Source organism: Mustela erminea, chromosome 1 (genome assembly GCF_009829155.1).
Source record: "Mustela erminea isolate mMusErm1 chromosome 1, mMusErm1.Pri, whole genome shotgun sequence".
Classification (NCBI taxonomy): Eukaryota; Metazoa; Chordata; class Mammalia; order Carnivora; family Mustelidae; genus Mustela; species Mustela erminea.
In genome coordinates, this window is record NC_045614.1 from 1,689,965 (window position 1) to 1,703,120 (window position 13,156).

At 64.4% G+C, this 13,156-nt stretch overlaps 1 protein-coding gene across 1 annotated transcript in view; it reads right to left on the reverse strand.

Moving 5' to 3' along the window:
• GNG7 (G protein subunit gamma 7) overlaps positions 1-13,156 on the reverse strand; it is a 113,899-nt gene that overhangs the window by 63,468 nt on the left and 37,275 nt on the right. The gene's annotated exons all lie outside the window — the stretch shown is intronic.

Genomic DNA, 13,156 nt, shown 5'->3' on the forward strand with positions numbered 1-13,156 from the left:
GACCCACCCAGGTACCCCCTGTTCACTGATTTTAAAAGAAATTAAAATCAACACCCTTTGGTGGGCCGTGGACCGCCTCTGTGGGCTGTGGGTGCGGGGCCTCCCCTCCCCCAGGCTGGGTCTGGACGTGCCCAGCTCCCAGGCGTCTGCTTCGAAGCCTGGGCCCAGTCTGGGGTGCTCCTGCCCCCTGGGGACATGGGACAATGTCTGTGGAAACCCAGGGCTGTCCCTGGCCTCGAGAGGGTGGGGCCAGGGATGCTGCTGAACCCCCACAGTGCCCGGGACGATCCCCAGAGAGTGAATGAGCTGCCCTGTAGTGCTGAGACCCTGGGTGAGGCCGGTGAACTCAGATCCAGGCAGGGGGAGAGGGGTCCGCTGCTGGACTGAGACTCCTGCCAAGAGCACCGAGGGGCGGGCAGAAGGCTGCGGGCACAGTGACTTCTAAAGCAGCGGCACAAAGACCACCTGCGGAGCCACGTCCCCTGGGCACACCCCAGGGCCCCCCGGGAGGTGAGGGAGCCAGGCCTGGGACACCGGGAGCTGGCGAGAGCCAAGGAGGTGGGAAGGCTTGCACACAAGCCGGCTCACAGACAACAGATGGTTCTGGGCGTCCCTGCACAAGGTTCGGGGGGGGGTTAAAACACACCTAACAGAAAAGCTACCATTTTACGCTGTGGCATCTGTGCAACCCACATCTCTATCTAGTTCCCGAACATTCCATCTCCCCAAAGGAAACTCATGTCCATCGGCCATCACTCCTCCAGCCGCCCCCAGGTCCCACAAGCCCCCTTCCCGTCCGTGGAGGAGCCTGGTCTGGGCGTGTTGCACGTGTGGACTCATACCCCCTGTGGCCTCCTGTGTCTGGTTCCCTCCCTGAGTGTCGTGGGCTCGGGGTCTGTCCCTGGGGCCACACGTGGGGGACACTGGGGTTGTTCCTGCCTCATGCCTGTCCCTGGCCTCGAGAGGGTGGGGCCAGGGACCTGTGGGGCTGTTGCACACGCGTGTACAGGCTTCCATCCGTGCCCCTGTTTTTCCCCTTGGGTGTGGACGCAGGTAACCCCGTGTTTACCCGCAGACGCGGCCAGCCCTCTCCTGTGGCCCGTGGGCCGAGGCGCACCACCTTGCTTCACAGCGGCACGGGCCTGGCCGCATGGAGACCCTTGAGAAATGGGGGCCTCCTGCCCCCCACCCTTAGAGGGCACCCCGGAATGTGGTTACGCCAGGCAGGCAGGGCCCTGCTGAGGTCTTCGTGGCGGGGTCACCGGCGCCAGCTCAGGAGCTGCCCTGAGCGGACACAACGTGACCGGAGCATTCTGAAGACCCGTGAGCAGAGCCCGCACTGAGAAAAAGGAGCCAGAGAGAGCACGGGGCTGCGGGCCTGGCTCCGAGCCTCAGTTTCCCCCCCTGTTGTCACGGCATCGGCCACAGTCTGGTGGCTGTGACAGGGCGGGGGGGTCGTCGTAAGAGCACACTGGAGGGTGCTGGCAGGCGGGACCCCGCCACAGGTGGGCTGCCCGACACGAGAGCACGTGGGAGCCGCCGCGCGCTTCAGCCCAGGGTGCGTGAACGCAGGGCCCCCCCCCCCACCGGCTCCGTGGACATGGGGGCAGCTGTTCCCTGTGGGGCGTCCCGGGCACTGGGGGGTGCCGCGCAGCAGCCCTGGCCCCCCCTCCTTCAGTGTCCCCCGTTGTGACAGCCACACACATCATCAAACATGGCCCCGGGTGAGCCCCCTGTGTGAAGGGATCCCATCGACCCCGAGGACTTCGGGGGTTCCATAATCACCCGACAGAAAGCCTCAGTTTGGAAGTTTGCCTCGAAGACAACTCAGCGTCGCATGTGGTGGGACCACGACGGGTCCCTGTGGGAAACCCTCTGACTCAGAGGGAGGCAAGCCACGGCTGGGGGGGGGGGTGTCTTTGTAAATAAAGTTTTATTTGGCACACGGCCCGTTCCTTTCCTAGGGCACAACTGAGTCGTCTCGACAGACAGTCTGGCCCACAGAGCCGAAAATACTCACGAGCGGGCCCTTTACGGAGAAGGTTCGCCACCCTGACCTCGGCAAAGCTGAACGGACCCCACGTCCTAGCAGGGCAGACACACGCGCACACGTCATCATCCCGTCATCCCGGCAAACAGACGGCTTCACCTGGAGGCACCGGGGGACCAGGAGGGCAGCTCAGGAGGACCAGGCGCAGTGGGGAGGGGAGGGGGCTTCCGAGATGAGCCGAAGAAAACAGGTCTGGCGGGAAAGGGACCTGCCCCAGAGCACAGATCCTGAAGACAGGGCGGGGGTGGGGATCTGGAGGGAGGGTGGCCCCCGGGGCTGCTCTTGCAAGTGTCTGGGAAGGGGGCGGGTGAGCGGACACTGTGAGGCGTCTGGCTCTAGTCCTCAGGACATGGAGGGGGCATGCTGCGGGGGGGGGGGGGGGGGGGCACGTGACCCGACAAGCTTCTGGGGCTGCCTCTGCCTGCCGCGAGGCGGCCTTTCTTTCCTCCATGTGACACAGCCCTGACTCAGCCGGCCTAGATGGTGGCCGGGAAGTGGGACCTACGACTGCTTCTGGGTACTGGGACAGATTCGCAGGAGCTGACCTCTCGGCCTGTCCCCAGCCCCGCCCGGCGCTTGCTGGAAAGGGCACCTCCCCCACCCCAATCCCCTGGCTCCCTCCCGGGTGTAGGCGAGCTTCCTGGAAGCCCCAGGCACACAGCCAGGGAGGCCACCGCCACGGGGCAGCCTGCTGACATCCTGCCAGACGGATGCAGCAGGTTCCTCGGCTGCCATGGAAGCGCCCGAGAAAATGCCACAGGTCTCAGCACCACGCCCCCCACCCGGCTCCTGCCAAGGACAGCGGCTCCCGCTCACCGGGGCTCCCCATTCAGCCGGGCCCCTGCTCACACAGCCTACCCCACTTCCCGGGGCCCTGCTCACATGCCCCCACGCCTTCCCCCGCTCACACAGGCTCCCAGCTCACACTGGCCTGCCCCCCCACTGCTCACCGGGGGTGCAGGAGCTCCGGCCCCGCACCAGACCAGAAGGCATTCCCGCAGACAGCAAGTGACCCGGTGTCCCCGTGACTCCCCACCCCCCACAGAGCGGAGGGGCCTCACCCTCATCTCGGGGCTGGCGGGAGGCCCCTGCGCTGCGGCATTCTCCGGGGGCATCTGGGCACTGCGGGGGCTGAGCAGCTGCCGGGGCCCCATCCCTCAATGCCAGGACCACCCCCAGTCCCCAGATGGGATGGCCCCAGATGTCCCTCCATCACCGGGTGTCCTGGAGGCAGAACCACCCCACGAGACCCCCTGGCTCCGTCTGGTGCTGGACCCGACGTTGGGAGTGGCCGGTCAGACCCGCCTTCAGGGGCCCGTGACAGAAGGGGACGTGGTTGAGGAGCACAGGGAGGAGTCAGGGGCCGTCCCGGGCCCTGGGCTGGCGTGTGCGGAGCTCTCAACACAGACACATTTCTGGCTGTCCGGTCCTTGGAAAGCAGAGCTCCCAGCCCCCCTGCACCCTGGCCCAGAGCCCGCAGAGGCTCCTGGGTCCAGCAGCCTTCCTGGCATTGCAGCGGTGCTGGGAAAGAGACCCAGCCCGGCCCCGGGGGCGGGGCTCCCTACCTCCCTTGTCAAAGGGCCAGGACCAGGGGCGGCTCTCACCTGGGCTGACTATCCTCAGAGGACATCTGTGGTGGTCACACTGCGGGTGCTCCTGGGACTGAGTGGGTGCGGTTGGGGACAGTGTCCAGGACGGCCCTGGACATCCACGGTGCTGAGAGGCAGCCTCCCTGAGTTCAGTGTTTGGGAAGAATTGAGTCTGATGCCTGCTCACACTAGACACCAGTGCAAAGGCCCAGAGGTCAGAGGGTACAAACCAGGGTGAGCCCAGGGTCCCTCCCCTAAACTCAGGTCATATACGCCGTGTGCACATCAGGAGCATTCTGGCTGGGAAGGGCAGAGAAGGGGCAAGCCTACAGCGGCCAGGCAGGGCAGGGCCTGTCTGGGGGGACGGGGCTTTGCTGACATTGACCCCAGGGTTCTCTTACAGCCAGTGGCATGAAGCCGAGGTCCAGAGCCGTGACCTGGGACAGGACAGTGTTCCCAACCTCCTGCTGGTCAGCCCAGGGCAGCACACACACACACAGAAGCCTGGGAAGTAGAGTGGACAGTGGCCAAGGCCGGCAGCGGGGCCTCGCCCCAGGGGGAGGACCAGAGGCCGGAGCTCACAGACGGCCAAGGGCCCTGCAGGGGGAGCCCAGCCCTCTCCTGACGGCCCCCACGTGGCTGACCCGGCAGGCCAGGCCCCTGGGCCCGGAGGGCCACCCCGTTTAACAGTCTGCATTCCCCGTGATTTGGGCACGAGGGGCCCGCAGGGTCTGTAACCTGTAGCATGGCTGGTAGGTGAGGGAGTTTCTGGGGTGCTCCTGGGACACTCCAGATGCCGGTTTGGGCAGATGGCACCTGTGAGGGGGACACCCGAACTTCCCGGCAAAGAGCGACTTGGAGTCCCACCGGAGCACAAGCCCAGCTCTGTGTCCAGAGTGCACAGGGACTGGACCCAAGTTTCTTCTAGAGGATTAACGCAGGGTCTCCCCCAGCACTGCTGACACGGAGCGGGCTGCTCCCGTGGGGACATGCTGGGCACTGTGGGAGCAGAGCACGTGCCCGGCCCCACCCCCTTGATGCCAGGAGCCCCTCAGTTGTGACAACCACAGATGTCCCCAGACCCTATCCGCTGTTCCCCGGGCAGAAATGACTTCCGCTGAGAACCGCTGGCCTGGACCAGGAATTGGGCTCCTCCAGGGAGGCAGAGCTGACCCCCCACGCGGCGGCCCTGACCCTGTCTCGGGGGCCGGGAGCCTCGGCCCCCCGTCAGCCTGTCAAAAGCAGAAACCAGCCCCAGCGGAGGGCCGTCCCCAGGGCACCTGGCCGAGTGTCATGACCGCTCCTGCCCGGCCAGACCCGGCTCAGTCCCCTTCTGCCTTCCGTGCTCCTCCCTGTCCCTTGGGGTCTGCATGGATGTCCCCTCCTTAGAGACCTCCCTGGATCCCCCCCCCCCCCCGGTCCGGCAACCACGACTGTCTCTGGTGCGTGACTGGCATTGGGTCAGGACTCGCCGACTTGCATGGCCTCTGGCTCCCTCTTCTGCCCCCTCGGCTCCTCCTGTGGGGACGCCCAGTCCCAGGACGGACGTCCCCACCCTCCCCTCACTGAGGCCTCGGCACTTCCCCTCGTTCTGTCCCGTGTTTGTTTGTGTTCGCCCCATGTTTGCAAATAAAGTTTCCGTCTGGAATAATCTGGGATTTGCAGAGAAGTCGCAGAGACAGCAGCAAGAGTCGGGCCGCCTCCCCCGGCGCCGCCCACGGGAGCATCTTCTCTCCCAGGGTGCGACTGTCGCAGCTGGAAGGCAACATGGCCACGCCGGACGCAGAAGCCACTGGGTCCCTCGCGCCGCCCCCGCTTTGCCGCGGGGACCCGCGCTGGGCATGACCATCCTGCTCTGTGGTCTCCTCCTAGGTCAGGCCCCACTCTGGGGTTCCCCCTGCCACGTTCACACCAAATCTGCTTGTTTTTCAAACCGTGGTCACTTTTTGTTTAAAAAAAAAAAAAAGTCACTTAGCACGTTCTTATTTCTAAGTGAATTAATAAATATATAAATCACTTCTCAGCTTTGATTCCTCGTCAAGTGACTTCCGGTGGATAAAACCTGCATAAAACAAACGTTCTTGGAGCCCTCAGGACCTGAGACTTTGAGACTCTCCGTCCTGAAGCCGGAGAACCACGCGCCGGCCCAGGGACGGCCCTGAGCCCAAGGGGCGCAGGGAAGGGACCAGACACAGGAGGCCGCGTGGGGTGTGAGTCCACGCGTGCGACACGTCCGCGCCAGGCCCCTCCACGGACGGGAAGGGCTCGTGGGGGCCGGGGGCCGGGGACAGAGGGGGAAGGACCGCCGAGGGGGCAGGGTTTCCCTCTGCCGTGATGGAATGTTCTGGAATGAGATAATGAAATGGTTGCACAACATGTAAAGGTACTAAAACCCACCCAATCATACACTCGAAGAGGGTGACCCGTACAGCGAGGGATTATGTCTCAACAAAGCTGTTCTAAAAACATTCTTTTTACGCCGGTCGAGTTAAGAACACAGAGCTCACAGGCCTGTACTTTGGCTCCTGGACGCCCCGTTTCATCCACACCCGCCGGGTCTCGCTCGCTCTCGCGGCTCCCGCCCTGGGATCCGGCCACAGACAGGGACGGGGCTCCCCCACCCCCCGACCCCCCAGAGCCGGGTGCACCCCCAGGGGCCGCTGAGCCGCCGGATCCACATGACCCACAGAAGGGAAAAGTCCAAATCGTTTTCCATCCAAGCCAACGAGAGAGCTCGCCAGCGAGAACGGGACACTTTCGGGCCGTTAAAAGCAAACAAAAAGCGGCACGTGGCCGGCTGGGGCGGGAGAGCGCGGTCTGGGGCGGGGGCTGCGGTCTAGCCCGTGCTGTGTGCAGGAGCTGCTTAAGAAAAACCTTTTAACAACAAATAAATGAAAGCAAAAGCAGAGATTTCGAGGGGACGTCCCAGGGGTCGGAGGGCTTCCAGGCCCTTGGTGCCTGCCACCTCGGGGGCCCTGGGGGCTTCCTCGGGCGGTCGGCAACCCCAACGGGGAAGCCGGTGCTGGGCACGGAACCCACCTGCAGGGTGGAGGTTGTGGGCCACGCTCGGGGTGCTCTGCGCCCCCAGGCAATCTCTCCCTGCTGTGCCCACCTTCATTTATAAAAGGGATCGTGATAGAGGGGCGCCTGGGGGGCTCAGTGGGTTAAGCAGCTGCCTTCGGCTCGGGTCATGATCCCAGGGTCCTAGGATTGAGCCCCGCATCGGGCTCTCTGCTCGGCGGGGAGCCTGCTTCCTCCTCTGCCTACTTGTGATCTCTGTCTGTCAAATAAATAAAATCTTAAAAAAAAAGCATTGGGGGGGTGAAGGATGGGGGTGAAGCCTCTATTCCTGGCAGGGTTCCCCGAAGGTCAGACCACAGCTCAGCTAAGTGACTCACACGCAGAGACAACTCTGTGCCACTCTGCAGAGCGATGGGGCCTCCTCCTGGGGAGACCCGACCCCCCCTTGCCTCCCGCACAGCCTCCCTGACGGAGGCCTGAGCTCAGCCCCCACCTCCCCCGGTGGATTGAATAGCGTGTCCCCGGGAACCTTAGAAGGTGACTGATAAGCTAAGCGGTGTCCCCAGATTCCCGTGTTGGAGCCCGAATCCCCACTGGGACTGTACTTGGAGACGTGGCCTTTAAAGATGGGATTAATTTAAATGAGGTCACAAGGGTGGCCCGAGTCCGACTGCACCCCTGCAGAAGGGCGGGGTGAGACACAGACGCGCACAGAGGGACAGCCCGGTGAGGACACGGGGAAGGGAGGCCAGGAGAGCGGCCTCAGGAGACACCCTGCTCTCGGACCTCCCGGCTGCAGGACCCTGAGGTCACAGTCGTGGTTTAGGCGGCCCCGACGGTGGGAGCAGGCTCTGTTGTGACCTTATTGGAAGAGACAGACGGTCTCTGTGGGTCTGACTGGTTACGTTAAAATGAGACCGTGCAGGACTGGGGGGGCCTGACCCGAGCCCTGGTGTCCTTATCAAAAGAGATAAGGATAGAGATAAGATAGAGATAAGATAAAAGGGGAGAGGCTGAGCCTGCAGGGACAGGGCCACAGCCCCGCGGTGCTGCCCCCGCCCCCACCCCCACCCCGGAGCTGGGAGCCGCAGAAGGACCCTCCCCTGGAGACTGCGGCGGGAGCAGGGCCCCCCCACACCTCGACCCCGGACTTCTGACCCCAGAATGTGCGAGAAAGAGGTCCCGTGGTTCTCAGGCCCCTGGTATTTAGTCTGGTTACAGTGACCCCAGGACACGGGCGCGTGCCTCTATGATCTCCCCTTTCGCCCACAGGAGGCAGCTCCACGGGCCCCGCGTGCCAGAAACCGCTGTGAGGATCCGAAGGGGACCCCGCCTCAGGTGACTGCCGGGGGTGCCTTTTGCAGACTTTCTCTTTCTTTTTTTTAGAAAAATATTCCAACGGGCTGTATTCGTGCACTCTGGCCGCTCTCACAGAACAGCACAGACAGGGCGCCCTAGCGCCCAGGCATCACTTCTCACGGTTCGGGAGGCAGGAAGTCTGAGATCATGGGGCCACAGGTCGGTCCCTGGTGCGGATGCGCCCCCCCCACTCCCCCCCCCCTGCCCCGTGTGTCTGGGACAGAGCGCCCTGATCGCCCTGATCGCTCCTCTTCACCTTACCAGGACGCTGAGCCCACTTCGGGGCCCCACCCTCATGAGCTCGCCTGACACCCATCACCTCCCAGACCAGCCCGCTGGTATGGCAGGAATCTGGGGGACACAAGCATCCCGCCCCTAGCACGGGGGCACGTTACCGTCATCAAACACCCACTGCGCAGAGGCCCGGGCCTGGGCGCTGATGGGCGGCCCGCGGCGGCTGCGGCACCTGGCAGGTGAGGCACCTGGAGCCCGGCCGGGCCGCCGGACTGCCCCCGAGCCTTTTCGTGGCTTCACGTTAGGGCTCCCGAGGGGTGCGCGACTTCACCCTGCAAAATCCAGGGTCAGAAAAGGTGCCCGGGAGGCGGAGCACATCCAGAGAAGACCCAGAACCCGGCGATGGTTGCTTCCAGGCAGGAGGCCGAGAGCACCGGGGGAGGGAGGCTTCCTTCTCGCCCCACGCCACGCGCACCTTGGGAACCTGCACCCCACGGCATCTTTATTTGGGCAAAACGTCTACTTTCCTTTCTAGGGGTGTGGGAGTGCAAACCGGGGTCTGGGAAGGAGAAGCCGCATCGTGGATCCTGCAGCTCCAACTGGGCTCCCCCGTGTCTCGAGGGGCGGGCAGGGGAGCTGCAGGCTGGGGTCGGCTGTCAAACCAGGACAAACAGGATTATTTTTCCCCAAAAGAAGTGAAAGCAGCGACTCAAACAGGCATCCGCACGCCCGTGCTCCCAGCAGCACATTCACAACAGCCAATAAAAACGTGGAAACGACTCACACGTCCACTGACGGGTTAGTGTGGTTGGTCCATGTGCGGGAACACGGTGCAGCCTCAGGAAGCGGCGGGGAGACCCTGACCCTGCCACACGCGGAGGGACCCCGAGGACACCAGGCTCAGACAGGAGCCAGACCCAGAAGGACCCGTCCCGCAGGACCCCACTCCCAGGAGGGCCCCAGAGGAGTCCCGTCCCACAGACAGAGAGGAGGGGGTGGCAGTGGGGGCTGGAGCGGGGGTGGGGAGTCCGTGCTTCGTGGGGACAGAGTCTCCGTGGGGGGGGTGGAAAGTTCTGGAGACGGAGGGTGGGGGTGTGTGCTTCCCGCCGCAGAGCTGTGCGCTTAGAAATGGTTCAAGTCATGAATTTTATGTGTATTTTACTACCAAAGAGAGAATGAAAGAAGGTGCTCCAAACGCTCAGGAGGCCGTCTCTGTCCTGGCTTTGGCACGCGCGGTGCCACACGCTGGTACATAGAGTGGCCCCAGCGGCCTCGTGGTGCAGGTGGCTGTCCCAGCGCGGTCTCCGCTGGGCTCCGTCCCGGAGGCGGCAGAGCCGCTGGATTCCTGAAGGGTGCAGGGACCACCTCTGCCGACCTTCCCGGTAGGAGCCAGGAAGGGGAACGCGTGCGGCGGGCCGGGAAACCCAGACCCCCTCCACCGGCCCGGCCTGGCCCGCCCGTGTCCCAGGTGTCCCAGGCCTGGAGAGGTCCATTCCGTGGGCCGAGCCGTTCTTGCCCCGAGCACGGGAAAACAAGGTCAGCTCGGGACACGGACGACCGCCCGGCTGCTGTCCGCCCTCATGGACGCAGGCCAGGCCGCTGGGGGTGGACCCCGTTCGTTCCTCTCGGGGGGCGCAGCTCTCGGGCAGGGGCGCGCTCTGTCCACGTGGTGCTTTCTTTCTCATCCTCCATTAGAGAGAAGGGCACCCGGACGGGAGCCGGGGTCCAGGGCTCGCCGCCCACCTGCCGAAGGGCCTGGGGCCTCGCCCTCAGTGCCCACGTCTCCTCAGATCCAGAGAAGCCGGACGAACTCAAGAGGCAGAGTCCAAAGAGGAAGGGCCTGGGGAGGTCACGTCTAGTGACCACAGGCTAAGGGACGTGCTGCTGCCAGTTCACCCAGAGCCCCGGCCTGGGGAGCGGGTTCCCTCGACTCCTAGCAACGACCCTGGGTGTCAGGGCGGTTGTCACCCAGCTGCACCAAAGGGAAACTGAGGGTGGGGGCAGGTGCCTGCCTGACCGAGGGTCTCGGAGCTGGGAGGGGCTGAGCTTCCTGGGCCCGGCTCCAGCACCCACCCCACCCCCAGCCCCCCGGGCTGGCCTGAAGCCCACAGGACTCTACCCACCACCGCTGGGGTGGGGGGGACCGGGCACCGTCGCCTTCTCTGGTTTCCTAATCTGGAAAACAAGGGCAGCTCGTCGTTGCCACGGTGGGCCTGGAACCCTCGGGATAATGCACGAACTCTGCTCCGGGCCTCTAGGCCTCCCCTCCCTCAGCTTGCGCCCCCAGGTCTGGCACCAGCATCCACTGCTGTGCACCTGGAAGGTCCTTTGCCCCCAGTCAGCTCCAGGGCATCGCCTACCTCAACTCAGTCATCACCTCCTCCAGGAAGGCCTCCCTGAGCACCTGCTCTCACTCTCTAGCAGGACTGTCACCATCAGTTTGCTCAATTAGGGTCTCGCCCAGGGCAGTCCTGCCCCAGGGGACACTGGTGACTTAGGGACATCTGTGGCTGTCATGACTGGGGCGGGGGGAGCTCCTGGCAGCAAGTGGGTGGGGCCAGGATCCTGCCTGACCCCCACCCGCAGTGCCCAAGGCACAGGCCAGTGTCCACGGTGCCCAGGGAGCCAGCTAGCCTGGCTAATGGTTTGCCAGGGGGACGAGCCGGTGTGACCGCAGCCGTTACCCTGGGTGCTGCCCGCGAACTCCGTGTGCCTGTCCTCGTGCCCAGAGCGGGCAGCCCAGTGCCAGAAACACCCGCCGGGAGTGCTGCCAGGCCTCGCTCTCTGTTCCTCGGCTGCTCCTGGCTCCGCGAGCCCCACGTGGGCTAGAGGGTGCCCGGCTCTGAGAGCCCGCCTTGGCAGGGAGCAGAGGTCTGGATGAGCAGGAACATGAGTCAGGAGCCAGGGACAGCACGTCGCGCTCCAGGAAGCTAATGAGCTCAGGGCTCAGCTCCGGAGATTGATGACTCTGCCGAGGAAGCCGCATGGGATCATTACTCCTCCCGGGCTCTGTGCCCGGTCCCCGACGTGTCACCGGGCCCGGTCTGACCCCCCTCTCGGGGCCGGAGGTCGGGTGAGGACCAGGCTGGAGCCTTCTCTCCTTCGTCCACACACGCACGAAGAACCCGCGAGCAGTCAGGCGAGATGCCTGACCAGGTGGAGCCTCCGATCCGGCCCCAGGGATGGACGCAGCGGCCTTGAACGTCATAAAACACGACCATGTGGCCCCGGGCAAGTCACTCAGCTCCTCTGCCACTGTTTTCTCGTCTGTGACACAGACACGACGGGCCCTCCCCCACCATGCGCTTGCTGGTGGGGCTGAGCGCGCATGTGCCGCGGCGGGACCCGGCCCCCTCCAAGCTGGCTCCCGGACGGGCACTGCTCCTAACACTTGTGACACGACGGCTGGCTTCGCGGCGGCAGTGTCTGCTCCTGCTCTTCCGTGTGTCTCTCTCTCTTCCGGTAACAAGCACACAACCATCTCCCCGTTTTTACAAGTACGCTCGTTAGCAGGAAGACATCTGTGTCCACGTGCGATGGACGTCTACAACTTTTTCACTTTGCACACCCGAACCACTGGTCAACACGAACTCCCTGTCCCCGTCCTTCAGCCCCCGCACCCACGAACCTCAGGACTCAGGATAAGCTTCTGGTCTCTTTCAAGAGCTGGCCTGATTAGGCCAGGCCCACCCAGGCACCGTCTCTTCTGATGAACCCAGAGTCAACCGATTAGGGATCTTCCTGTATCTGCAAAATCCCTGTTGCCGTTCCACATCAGCCCAACGGCGAGAGTGGCATCCCGTCTGCCCCCAGGTTCCCTGCACCCGAGGAGCAGGGACCAGACGGGGCGTGGACAGCAGCGGGCACCCGGCTGGGGCACCACCTTGGAAGACGGGGCCCGCACGGCTACGGTCGGTACCGTGCGGAGGGAGAAACACAGAGCCCCACCCCACGGAGCAGCTCCTACGCGGCAGACTCTGCGAGGCGCGGAGAAGACAGCCGAGGACTCCGGGCGAAGCCGGGGTATCGCGGTCGGTCGCCAGGGGTCGGGCAGGACGGACGGGGGGATGAGGACAGGCTCTCTCCCCTGGAAGGACCTAGAGCCCCTCACAGTCATTTGTGGCCGTCCTGAGGAAGCCAGGCCGGCAGTGGGCTCGGGGCCAGGCCTCCATGTTCAGGAAGGTCCGGGGAGCTGCGGGTGTGCGTGCCTCTAGGAGATGCACCTGGACTTGAACCTGAGCCTTCTGACCCACGAGGGCTTCTCCCCTTCTGCAAATGGACCCGCCGCAGGGACTGGCTGCCTGAAGAGGGACGGGCAAGGCCCCCCTGAAGGGGGGGGGAAGAGACCATGGCCTGGAACACTGGGCGGGGCATGCGGCGCCCCTGAGGCACACGCCCCCCGTCTGCACACACGCGCAAGAGGAACTCTGTCCGCCTTATGGGCCCAACAGTCCTGCACACTCCTCGACGGGGCAGGGCTGAATTCGCACGTGTGGCCCACCCAAGGGAACCACGGCCCACATGGTCCCCGTGCTGAATGCCTGGTTTTGCACTCTAGGGACCAGAGCTGCCCCCACTGGGGGCAGCTGGACGGAGGGCGCACAAGACTGTGCCGTGGGAGAGCTTGCAACTTCCTAGAAATCTGTAATTATTTCAAAATACAGGTTTTTAAAACATTGGGTGGAGTCCTGCGTCCGTTTAGGTGTAAGTGGGACAAGCTGGCCGTGCATTCCCCAAACCCTCCGTCCCCCGAGCCCTGACCCTCGAGTCCCGGCCACACCCCCGGCAAGGAGGGGCTGGCAGTGGGAGGGGGAGGATGCGGACACCGCCTGTGCGCCCCGGCTCAGGCCTGGCTGTTCCCGGACTCCGCTCCCTTCCACCCCTGTGTGGCCGACAGGATCCT